Consider the following 13,028-nt stretch of genomic DNA (forward strand, 5'->3'; position numbering starts at 1 on the left):
CCTCCACCACTCTTCCAAGGGGCATTGATATTGTCTTTTTATTCCAGTCTGAACTCCACGTCTCTTCCAAGGGGCATTGATATTGTCTTTTTATTCCACTATAGCATTAAAACCGTCTTGTTAAACCACTCTGAACTCCACGTCTCTTCCAAGGGGCATTAAAACCGTCTTGTTAAGCTACTGTGACCTCCACGTCTCTTCCAAGGGGCATTAAAACCATCTTGTAATACCACTCTGGACTCCACAGCTCTTCCAAGGGGCATTGAAATGTTGTTTTTAATTACCTCTAACCTCCCCGACTCTTATAACGGGCATTGCATTTCCTCCTAATTTTAGTCAGCTTTTGCTTTTCAATGCATTGGCGAAAGCTAAGGGAGACCAACTCCCCAATAATGGGTAGAAGGTTTTTAGTATGTTGTAATCCACGTCTGTTTCAAGGGGCATTGCAGTTCCTCATAATTTTTGGAAAGCCTTCCATTTACTGCTTAGGCCAACAGTGTACAGGATACCCAGTTGCTATAAATGGAAAAAATGGTTTAGTTAAGGCCCTCTGACCTCCATGTCACTTTCAAGGGGAATTGGAGTGCCTCGAAATTTTTGGTAGGCAGTACTCTCACTGTATGCCCTATAACTGTGTAGCTGAACTTCTCCTTTTGGTACAGAAACATATCCTACAAGACATGTGTGGTTGACTGGCCTGATATTGATGTGAATGGTCCCTGTTCCTCCTGCTCTTTCTCCTTTGCCACCACCTCATCCATCATTCATCACCTGAACCTTTGCTTTAACGGGAGTCATAGAACTGGGATAGTAGCAGGAAAACATCCAGCAATCCTCGGAGAAGGTAGGATATGCGCCAAAACGCTGACCACCTCAGGCCTAGCTGCTACTACATACATGTGACGCGCCCCTGGGCCCGCTGTGTCGTGCGGCATCGCGCGCACGGGGGCTTACCCGGAGCCGGATCAGATGGGGGTAGTAGTCTCGTGGCGGTGACCCGGTCCGTGCCCAGGGAGTCAAACTGAGCGGCAGAGTTTAGCAGAAGATGGTACGGTGTTCGACTACGCCACCCGTTGACTGCGGCTATGAGACCGCCGCTGCAGGGCAGACCGCTGAGGCCGGTGATATGGTTGTGCAGCGTAGATGGTATAACCCCCAACGGGAGGGGTATGGCCTCAGGGCAGCAGATGTAGATGAAAGTGGTAGTGATGGTGCAGCAAGGAAGCTCAGAGACGTGTGGTGCAGTTTCAAGGCTTTTACTCACAGGTGTTGCTCCGGTCACTTCGGCCAAGAGTGACCACCCAAGCCGTGCTGCGTCCACCAGGTGCGGGACTCGGCCAACTCCCAGGCAGTTCCAGAGCGTGGTCCTGAGCTCCCCTCTCTTCCTTCCTACAGGCCGTCCTCACCAGGGACCCACCTATGTCCGGCTTCCTCGGGCCTTATGGGGCAAAACCTCTCTCCGGTTTTCCTGACCCTATGTGGCGTGCCTTCCTGGTGGATGTGGCGAGGGGTCGTGCCAAAGCTTGACCACGACCTCCGGTTCCTGGCTAAGGATGATTTGCCTCCACCAGCTTGGGATCCGGTACCCTTCTCTGCCAACCCTTCACCCGTTTTAGTTCACTCGTGGGATCTCAGGGTTCCCTCGGCTTGCGTCTCTGGGCCTTTCCTTGTGTTCCTTTTTCTTCCTCTCTCTGCTTCAGGCCTGGCTCTGGAGCTGGGCCCAGACGGAGCCACAGCTCCCCCTCAGCCCTCTCTGGCTGAGCTCCTCTCTGAACAGACCTTGTCTAAAGATGGTGCCCACCTCTTATACTCCCTCTGACACCCGAGCCCAGGTGACTAGCACCCAATGGGCTCCTTCCTATGCCCAGAGTCCCTCCCCTGACTGCTCCTACACTACTGGGATGTTCCTCCCCCCCTCCCACTCCAGCCAGGGACAGACGCTGTCGTACCTGCACATCTATCTGGTGGGAGTACCGTTGTTCTGTCCCCCGGAAATGGGATGAGTGTAGTGCATGCAACTAGCTGAGCTCAGTCCCACCCACCATCCTTACCCGGGAGTGGAATACCACACCTCTGGATCGAGGTGCAATACCCCTGTAGCAGCCGAGTCCTCGGGGTGCTACATTCCCCCCTGGTAAATCACAGCACGTCCTCGGGCTGTAAAAGAATAAAACAAAACATACAAAATTTTTTTAAAGTGCACTTACATATAAAATATTTCAACTTTTTTTTTTTTTTTTTTTAGCATAATATAAAACCTTTTCATATAAAACATTCTTGACTAATACGTCCTCGATCCCTGGCCACCGTGCAACTTGTGACCAGGTAAAGCGCAACAGTCACTAGAGAAAAACAGTTCTTTATAAAACCAGAAGGGGGCGCTTAGGAAGCGCAACTATTTACAGGGTATGGCCGCTCTTAGTCCTCGGCCAGTGGGGAATAGGGGAATGGCTGCTCACAGTCCTCAGCCTGGTAAGGGATAGGGGCACACAGGAAACAGTTCCTTTAAACAGTTCCACACTAGTCCCAACGGGGACCACACTCCAATTAGCAACATGTCAACTACCCATACGGGTAACTTATCTACAGGACTTTGCTTATGCTACTCCCCTTTAGTAGCGGTGTCCTCTCCTTGTCTCCTCCCGAGGGTAGTCTTCAGACCCGTCCGGGTCCTCTTGATCTTCCTCATACCGCAACTCCTCCTCCGTCAACCGGTGCACGTGAAGGGCGTATGGTCCTTTGGCACACTGGTGCCGGGTGAAGGTGACCTCATCACCCGGGTAGAGGTCACGTCCTCGGTGTCCCTCCGGCAGGTGGCTCTCAACATCCCTGCGGGTAACAAAGACATCGCCGGGGGTTCTGTGATCCCGGATAAAGCCCCAGCCGTGCTCCATTTGAAACTTTATTACAGTCCCGGTGGCGCGGGGACCGTGGGCCGCACGGCGGTTTCGTCGGGTCCGGCTTTTCTGCTCCGCGCTTTGAACCTGCAGCCGCTCCTCGCGGACCCGCCTCTCTCGCCGTTCCCTCTGAAAAACTTCCAGTTGTTGTCGGCAACACTCCTCACGTTGGGCTGCGGCCGCCCGGGTCTCTTGGGTGAACCCCATGAGGTCTTCGCCGGTGGGGTCCCATACAAATTGGGCCTCCTCCAGTGGGAGCGGAACAATTTTGGCGGGTGCCGGAGCCAGGATCAGAGGCTCACACAGAGGCCATTCCTTCCGGAGTCGGGGGTTGACGTACTCCGGTGGCCAAACGAAAGGCAGCCCGTCTGGGCTAGTATGCTGCGCAAACAGATCTTCACCCCGGGGCAGCACTGTGGAAGTTGAGGGCACTGGAGGGGCAGCGGCGCCCGGATTCACCAGGCCTTGCGACCAGGCCGGTGGCACTCTGAAGGTGAAGGGTACTGTGGAGACGGCGGCGCCCTGGGGTACTCGGCCCTGCGACCAGGCCGGGGGCACTTCCTCTTTTGCCGCGCTCAGGGTCAAGGGGCGTGGCGTAACAGAGGGCGCGACCGCGGCTCCTGCCGCTTGAGGCCTAGTTGGAAGCAGCGGCGGTGCGGCAACGGGCGCGGTGAGTGGAACTTTGGGCTCTGCGACGGGGAGCTGGGGCAGGCTTACGGCTACGGGGCACGGGGTGATGACGTCCCCATTACCTGCTTCCATCTCTGCGGCTCCCTCCGCGGCGTCGTCTCCGGCCTCCGTTCCTCCTGCACCATCCTCAGGGGCAGACACGCTCCACGTTGCGGGTGGCATCCTCTGCTGGCGGGTTCCAGCCTGCTGGACCATCTCTCTCCTCCACTCGGCCAGTGCTTCTTGCTGCACTCGGGCCATCTTCCGGGCCAAGGCCTCCAGTGCGGTCTGTGCACGCTCCCGATTTCTGGGGAGCTGTGCCAGGATCTCCACCAGGCCTTCTGGGGTGGCAGCCTGCAACAGGTTCCGGACCACAGGGTCGGTGCTGATTGACTCTTCCTCCATCTCCGGGTGCGATCTGTCCAGACTCCTCCAGGCCGCACCCATCTTCTCTGTTTTGTTCTGTATCCGCCCCCATTGAGGGTGGTCCCGGGGCAACTTAGTGATTGTCAGTTCCAGGGGCAGCCCTCTCACGCTGATGGACATTTTTATCATTGCAGTCTCTGCTGGTGGGGGCGGTTTCCGCTTTTGGCGCCATTCCTGGACCTGGCCCACGATGGAAGGTGGCCTCTTGCCACCCTCTGGCACGCCCATAATGGAGTCCGCTCTGCCAGGGCGGGAAATCGTCTCAGATGGCGGGAATCGTCTCCTTATGGCGGGAAACTCCGTGGATGGCGGGAAAAGGCTGCAGATGGCGGGCAAACGGCGGGAAACGATCCGAGATGGCGTCCGATGGCGGGACCCTCTGGATTTGGCGGGAGACTCCTTTTTACAGTAAATGTGAACTTTTCTTCAGGCACGCAGTACCCGTCGGTTGCGGGCACATAATCCTGCCGACTACGCCAAAGTTGACGCGCCCCTCGGCCCGCTGTGTCGTGCGGCATCGCGCGCACGGGGGCTTACCCGGAGCCGGATCAGATGGGGGTAGTAGTCTCGTGGCGGTGACCCGGTCCGTGCCCAGGGAGTCAAACTGAGCGGCAGAGTTTAGCAGAAGATGGTACGGTGTTCGACTACGCCACCCGTTGACTGCGGCTATGAGACCGCCGCTGCAGGGCAGACCGCTGAGGCCGGTGATATGGTTGTGCAGCGTAGATGGTATAACCCCCAACGGGAGGGGTATGGCCTCAGGGCAGCAGATGTAGATGATAGTGGTAGTGATGGTGCAGCAAGGAAGCTCAGAGACGTGTGGTGCAGTTTCAAGGCTTTTACTCACAGGTGTTGCTCCGGTCACTTCGGCCAAGAGTGACCACCCGAGCCGTGCTGCGTCCACCAGGTGCGGGACTCGGCCAACTCCCAGGCAGTTCCAGAGCGTGGTCCTGAGCTCCCCTCTCTTCCTTCCTACAGGCCGTCCTCACCAGGGACCCACCTATGTCCGGCTTCCTCGGGCCTTATGGGGCAAAACCTCTCTCCGGTTTTCCTGACCCTATGTGGCGTGCCTTCCTGGTGGATGTGGCGAGGGGTCGTGCCAAAGCTTGACCACAACCTCCGGTTCCTGGCTAAGGATGATTTGCCTCCACCAGCTTGGGATCCGGTACCCTTCTCTGCCAACCCTTCACCCGTTTTAGTTCACTCGTGGGATCTCAGGGTTCCCTCGGCTTGCGTCTCTGGGCCTTTCCTTGTGTTCCTTTTTCTTCCTCTCTCTGCTTCAGGCCTGGCTCTGGAGCTGGGCCCAGACGGAGCCACAGCTCCCCCTCAGCCCTCTCTGGCTGAGCTCCTCTCTGAACAGACCTTGTCTAAAGATGGTGCCCACCTCTTATACTCCCTCTGACACCCGAGCCCAGGTGACTAGCACCCAATGGGCTCCTTCCTATGCTCAGAGTCCCTCCCCTGACTGCTCCTACACTACTGGGATGTTCCTCCCCCCCTCCCACTCCAGCCAGGGACAGACGCTGTCGTACCTGCACATCTATCTGGTGGGAGTACCGTTGTTCTGTCCCCCGGAAATGGGATGAGTGTAGTGCATGCAACTAGCTGAGCTCAGTCCCACCCTCCATCCTTACCCGGGAGTGGAATACCACACCTCTGGATCGAGGTGCAATACTCCTGTAGCAGCCGAGTCCTCGGGGTGCTACACATGCACTTGCATTCCAAGGAACAGAAAGCTAAGGAGGTGGATGGCCTCATGATCATGAATAATTTACTCGTTGTGTAGTAGGCCGACCACTGCTGCTGTCTACCTTCTGAACTTTGTGTTGAAGCCTTATTGACCAAGGACCCACAATCCTCTATTTCTGTAGGACTTGTTGCATCCCAGTGTCCACCTGTGTCCTGGGTTCCACAATATTAACCCAGTTTGAAGGCATCAGTGAGATGGGGCATCCCTGGCCTCATTCACTTGTCCACATGTTTGTGGTTAGGCTGTCCTTCCCACTAAATGCACTTGGGAGGGCACAGGCAATGTTTTGGTATGCGCGCTTGTGTATAAGCTGCACCAGGAAAAATAGCTGCGGCTGGGGACCGAGTATGGACACCCGGCCACCCCCTGGGGGCTGGGGACCGAGTGTGGACACCCGGCCGTCGGGCGGCTGGGGACTGAGTATGGATACCAGGCCGCCACCGCAGCCATGACATGGTGGCCGGCATCTGCCTCCACAAGCCTAAAAGGCCTAATTTCAAGTGCAAGCAAACTAGCAGTATGATATTGCAGCCTGAGGGTGAGTGGGTGGCAGGCTGCACACTTACGCTTGCATTCCAAGAAAACAAAGCAGATGTTAACTTCTATCATCATCATCATGCTCCTCACCTTTGCACTCTCAACTCCCCTGATGGTGAAGCCAGGGCCCACCGGAGGAGTCTGGTTGTCTGGTGGGCTTGTCCAATGCTGCCCTAAAGCAGGCCAGGCTAAGAAAAGTGTGGGGAAGGTTACCGGGACAAATAGTGGTGGCTGGAGACTGAGTATGGAGACCTCGCTGCCGAAGCAGAAATGAGGTATTGGCCAGCTTCGGCCTCCTCCAAACGAAAAGGCCCCGTTTCAAGTGCAAGCTAGCAGTATAGTATTGCAGCCTGCGGGTGGGTTGGTGGTTGGCTGCATATTTGTGCTTGTATTGCAAGGAATGGGCGAGGTACAATTGAACACTGCCCTGGGACAAGGACTTGCTCGGGGATAGTTGCAAGTCTGCATCTTCTGATGCGGCAAGGATCACTTCTGATGGGCACACTTTTAGGCAGTGACCTGGGTGTCAGAGATGCTTCCAGGGGTCTTCCCCATGCTGTTCCCTTGTCTTTTCAGCAATGTATGCATGTGTCATGCAGCACATGGCCAGATAAAGTTGTAAAATGTTAAAATGACATTTCCCGGTGAATGCATTTGTCACGGTTGAAAGCAATACAAAAGTGCAAAAATGCATAAAAAATGCTACTTGTGAACATAGCCCAAGGTGTAGAGGAGTATTTTTGTTTTCGGTTATTTATTTTACCTTATACACAAGTCTTTACCCTGGAAAGGATGTTCCTTAACATATTTCACAGGAAAACAGTTTCAGTTTCGTTTTTGAACGTTTTATTGTGAGCTCGTAAAAGTGGCTTAATACCTCTGACCACGTTGTTGACAGCAGTGACCTGGGGGTCAGAAATGCTTCCTGGGGCGATCCCCATGCTGTCCCCATGTCATTTGAGCCCTGTCACTATCGTTTTGGCCACTTTTTTGGCTTTCTACAGACTGCCGGGGGTGCCGCCGCAAAAATGCTCGGGTCTCCCATAGACTAACATTGAGCTCGTTGCTCAGGTCGAGCACCCGAGTATCACGGTGAGCTCGGCCCGAGCTTCGAGCACCCGAGCATTTTAGTGCTCGCTCAACACTAATGGAGACCCAATCAGGATTGTCCACTTTTCCAAAAATTAGTGGCAGACATCAGCGAAGTGGTATCAATTTCACTACAGTAGAAATAGTGTAATTAGGACCAACACCTCTTCCACTTGAGCCAACGCAGGAGATAGAGTCCTAACCATGAGTGTTCACATTTCCCTAAATTAGGGCCTAACACCACCGAAGTAGCATCACTTTCACTAGAGTAGAAGTTTTAAAATGGAGACAAAAACCTCTTCCACTACAGCCAACCTAGCAGATGGAGACCCAATCAGGATTCTCCACATTTACAAAAATTAGTGGTAGTCACCACCGAAGGGGCATCAATTTAACTAGAAAAGAAGTATTATAATGGAGACTGACACCTCTTCCACTACAGTCAACCCAGCAGATGGAGACCCAATCAGGAGTGTTCACATTTCCCTAAATTAGGACCTAACACCACCGAAGTGGCATCAATTTCACTAGAGTAGAAGTAGTATAATGGAGACCAAAACCTCTTCTACTACAGCCAACCCAGGAGATGGAGACACAATCAGGAGTGTTTACATTTCTAATAATTAGTGTTAACATTTGCAGCAACAGCAGGCACAGAAGCCATACTAAAGATATCACAGACTGCAATTACGTGAGATCAATATTGCACACTAAAAACTACAACATCGCCTAGTCTGTACAGTCTGCGATTGGGGTGCAAAAGTCCTTGGAGAACCATGACTTTTTCATCTTGATGAAAGTTAGGCGATCTACACTTTCAAAGGACAGCTGGCTGTGCTTATCTGTCAGGACACCACCAGCAGCGCTGAAGACACGTTTTAAGAGAAAGCTGGCTGCTGGGCATGATAAAACCTCCAAGGCGTGACAGGTGAGCTCAGGCCATTCATCCATTTTTGAAGACCAAAATGGAAAAGGGTCCAAATCCTCCCTTAAGGTATTCATATTGAGCTCTAGATACTCCTGCACCATCCTCTCCAGTCGTTCACCACGTGTCAGACTTGTACTCTGTTGTGATGGTGCACGAGCTGATGTAAAAAATGAAAGGACTCACAGACATTGCTTCTGCCACTTATGCTGCTGCTGCAGCCAATGTTTTGGCATTGATGAATTGACGTGCCAGAGGTTGAAAGTCTACAGTTTTGATGCACACTGTGTGCCTCACTGCTATCTTGGGGAAAATCTCTCATAAGGTTGCTTAAAAGCTTGATTTGATACTCCAGCATTAGCGGGTCCCTTTCCAGGGTGGCAAGCATCTGGCAAAATTTACTCTTATAACGTGTATCTAACAGAGTGGCAATCCAGAAGTCATCATTATTTCGAATCCTAACTATACTGGGATCATGCTGCTGGATTCGTGAGCGCAAAGGCGAGCAAATTTTCTTAAAATCAGAAAAGTTTGACGACTTTGCGCGGGACCGCGAATACAGGGCAACCACTGCGTTTTGAACAGTTTTGTTAGAATAGTGCAAGTGTATGATGAGCGGTGACATGTGCCAGGTGAGTGTGAGGGCTGTGGAGAGCTTAGAACAGGTCAGATCAGTGGCGCACTGTTTTTTTTTCTGTTTTGTTTTTCCTATGGGCGATAACTTTAAATGAGGAAAGCACGGCCAGCCAATCGTAGTTTAGGCAACATCTACACTATACAGACATAAGGGCTTCTGCAATTGGCTGCAGAAATCAAATGTCCTCTCAATATAAAAAGCAGCCATGTTCCCTCAGCGGCATTATATCCATGTCACAGCTCAGTGTTCTTCTGTGTAAAGAGAGATATTAGCTAGATAGATGGGCGCTTGTGTGGTAGTCAGATAGTGTAGATAATTCATGGCCTGTGTACCTCTGCAACTGCTGGTGCTTAACATTTCTGGTGTTCTTGCGCAAGTACTGAGATTCTGACAGAAACAGAGGGCCCATGCCATACAATAGTGCTGTGCACCGCTGGTATAGAGTTCCATGTCTCAGTATACCTTGAATCTTTTTTTGCACTTGCCAATGTGATCAAGCAAGCGCAGTGCACCTTTTCATTTAGTAGGGTTGAAATTGTGCTCTGCACAGTCTGCAGAGCTTCTTATTGCAGAGCACAAAATCAGTTTTTTTTTTCTGTTGCTATTGTGATATTGAAAGCTGTGTGCACTAAAGTTTTTTTTAGTGTCAGATGAACTTCAGGTGGTTTCAGAGTAAAAATATACATTTTTTCTCTTGCTACGCCCAGCCCAAAAAATATTTTTTCCTGTGCCAAAAGTCATACAGTGCTATTAGCCAGCTACTACGTCAGTGGCGGTCAAATTCAGCTTGTATGCACAGTCAATCCTATATACACTGCTCAAAAAAATAAAGGGAACACTTAAATAACACAATGTAACTCCAAGTCAATAACACTTCTGTGAAATCTACCTGTCCAGTTATGAAGCAACACTGATTATGAATCAATTTCTCCTGCTGTTGTGAAAATGGAACAGACAACTGGCTGAAATGATAGGCAATTAGCCAGATACCCCCTCAAAAAAATAAAAGGAACACTCAAATAACACATCCTAGATGTGAATGAATGAAATATTCTCATTGAATACTTTGTTCTGTCCAAAGTTGAATGTGCTGACAACAAAATCACACAAAAATTATCAATGGGAATCAAATTTATTAACCAATGAAGGCCTGGATTTGGAGTCACCCCCAAAATTAAAGTGGAAAAACACACTACAGGCTGATCCAACTTTGATGTAATGTCCTTAAAACAAGTCAAAATGAAGCTCAGTATTGTGTGTGGCCTTCACGTGCCTGTATGCCCTCCCTACAATGCCTGGGCATGCTCCTGATGAGGTTGCGGATGGTCTCCTGTGGGATCTCCTCCCAGACCTGGACTAAAGCATCTGCCAACTCCTGGACAGTCTGTGGTGCAACGTGACGTTGGTGGATGGAGCGAGACATGATGTCCCGGATGTGCTCAATCGGATTCAGGTCTGGGGAATGGGCAGGCCAGTCCATAGCTTCAATGCCTTCATCTTGCAGGAACTGCTGACACATTCCAGCCACATTAGGAGGAACCCAGGGCCAACCGCACCAGCATATGGTCTCACAAGGGTTCTGAGGATCTCATTTCAGTACCTAATGGTATCCAGGCTACCTCTGGTGAGCACATGGAGTGCTGTGCGGCCCTCCAAAGAAATGCCACCCCACACCATTACTGATCCACGTCTCCTGGTGTACTGGCCTGTTTCCTGGTAGCGCCTCTGTGGCACCCCAGGTGTCTGGTTGCCACAGTAATAGAAATATTACGTCTGGGAGCAAGTGGGAGGTTTCTCTGGTCAGGAGCCCATAAGCATGCAAGACTTCCTGCCCAGACCTGGAAGGGAAGGAATCTGCCCTTATAAACTGGGTCTGGGGCGGGATTAGTCAGTTGAGTCAGAGCCTGGAGACAGTTCCAGACACAGGGAAAGTGTCAGCAAGGAGCTCTGTAGGAGCTAGGAGCAGAAGACCAGGGGCTGGAAGCTAAGCAGAGATATAGCTCGCCCTGGCAGAAGAATCTGATAACCGGACACCGGAGTCCGAGGCTGTGGGGACTGATATCCACCCAGCAGCAGAAACCAGCCGGCAGGGGATTCCAGGTCCTCTGGCCATAGAAGCCCGGAGGCTCAGCCACAAGGAAGGGACCAGCACCGCCATCCAGGAACGGAGGCTAACAGAAGGCCCCAAGTCACCAGCCATACGGGTGAGCACCACACGGTATACTCAGGGACGTGGGCTACTTCTACCCGCTTACAGCAAGGTAGCCAGAAAGAGTGCAGATAGACGGGGAGGCCTACAACTTCACCTGGCCAGGGGAACTCCTGTTGGCTCGCAGACTGACCAGGCCCCTTATGCTAGCCAGTACTCCCGGGAAGGTCTGCCTTAATATCACCAGTAAAGACCCTGAACTGCACTGCAAAGACTCTGAGTCGTTCCTGCTCATCGCCGCACCAGCACTACTAGTGCTGGGGAGCCTGCGCACCATCACTCCCATCATCCACATACCCTGCCCTGAGGCCATACTCCTCCCGTGGGGAGTTATCCCATCTTTTGCTGCGCACACCACACCAGCCTCAGTGGACTGCCTCGCAGCGGCGGTACACCCTGAACGCAATCCACGGGTGGCGTAGGCGGACAATTAACCTAAAACCCCTAAAAGACTGCCATCGGCCTGACCACCCTGAGCTACGGGACCGGGTCGCCGCCACGGAGACTACAACCCCCCAGAGACCCGGCTCCGGGTAACCCACACACGTCCACACTAGGCCCAGGGGGCACGTCAGCTTTGGCGTAGTCGGCAGGATTTTGTGCCCGCAACCACCGGGTACTGCGTGCCTTCAAAAGACTGTCATACCTGCCGTGGTGAAGGTCCCCGCCATCCGGAGCCATCTCCCGCCATCTTCAGTCGGTTCCCGCCTTCCGGAGCCGTTTCCCGCCATCCTCGGTCGGTTCCCGCCATCCGGAGCCGTTTCCCGCCATCCGCAGCTGTTTTTCCGCCATCCGCAGTCGTTTTCCCGCCATCGGACGCCATCTTCGGGACGCCGCGTGAGAAGAAGAGGGGCGTGGACGCCGAAAGCGCGTGAGACCCGAAGCTCCGCCCCACTCATCGACGCTACGCAAGGTCCTGGAAGGGAGAGAGAGCGACGCTGATGTCACCAGAGCGCGACGCAAGGTCCTCCAGCCTGACGATCGTCTGCGGAGCCGCGGCTTACAGAGAATAAGCAACAGAAGGTAGGCCACACTTAACTAGGGGGGAGGAAGATGACGGATACGGAGGGACCCTCTACCTGCCGCTGCCGCAGTAATGCCATTTACAATGCCCTATATCCCCGGAGCGGCCTGGCTGCCCCAGTACTCAGGGGAGTCGCATACCCTAAGCGACTTTAAAGAGAGACTGTACAGCCTGTTTAAGGTATACCCCCTGACAGAAGAACAAAAAGTGAGCATATTGGTAGGCCAGCTAACCGGGGCAGCCCAACGTGAAGTAAAGTCCTGGTCAGTCCGGGACAAGGAGACTGTAAAAGAAATCTTAACCCGTCTGAGGGACACTTTTGATACCCGTACCTCAGCAGAGATCAAAATGAAATTCTATGGGTGCAAGCAGCGGGCCCAAGACAGTATAAGAGACTATGCTTTGAACTTGCAAGAGGCCCTGGGAGCCATTAAACAGGCAGACCCTGACAGTGTGCAGAATGCAGATGAACTGTTAACTGAGCAATTCATTGAGGGTCTGCTGTCCAACGCCCACCGAACCCAGTTACGTGCAATGGCCTAGCAGAACCCTGGTTTAGATTTTGCAAAGTTCAAAGACAGGGCCATCCGGGTGCTCCGAGAACCGGCACCGGGTAGCGCTGTAACCCACCGGCGCCCCGCTATTACCTATCACCAGGAGGCGGCGCCCTTGTCTGCAGAGCCTATAGGAGCTGGTGCGCAGGCTTTGGACAACAACCCGGCTACAGACCTGCACCATCAGGTCCAAGAGCTAACTAAAAGCGTAGCCGCGCTAACCAGAACTGTGCAGTCTTTACAGGTTCCCCCTCCAGGGAATATCCAGCTGGCATCCGGACCAGAGGACTTCTCGTGGCACCGACAGAGGA

This window comes from Phyllobates terribilis, unplaced genomic scaffold, assembly GCF_046119375.1.
Source record: "Phyllobates terribilis strain yellow unplaced genomic scaffold, ASM4611937v1 Scaffold_1__5_contigs__length_1240528914, whole genome shotgun sequence".
NCBI lineage: Eukaryota > Metazoa > Chordata > Amphibia > Anura > Dendrobatidae > Phyllobates > Phyllobates terribilis.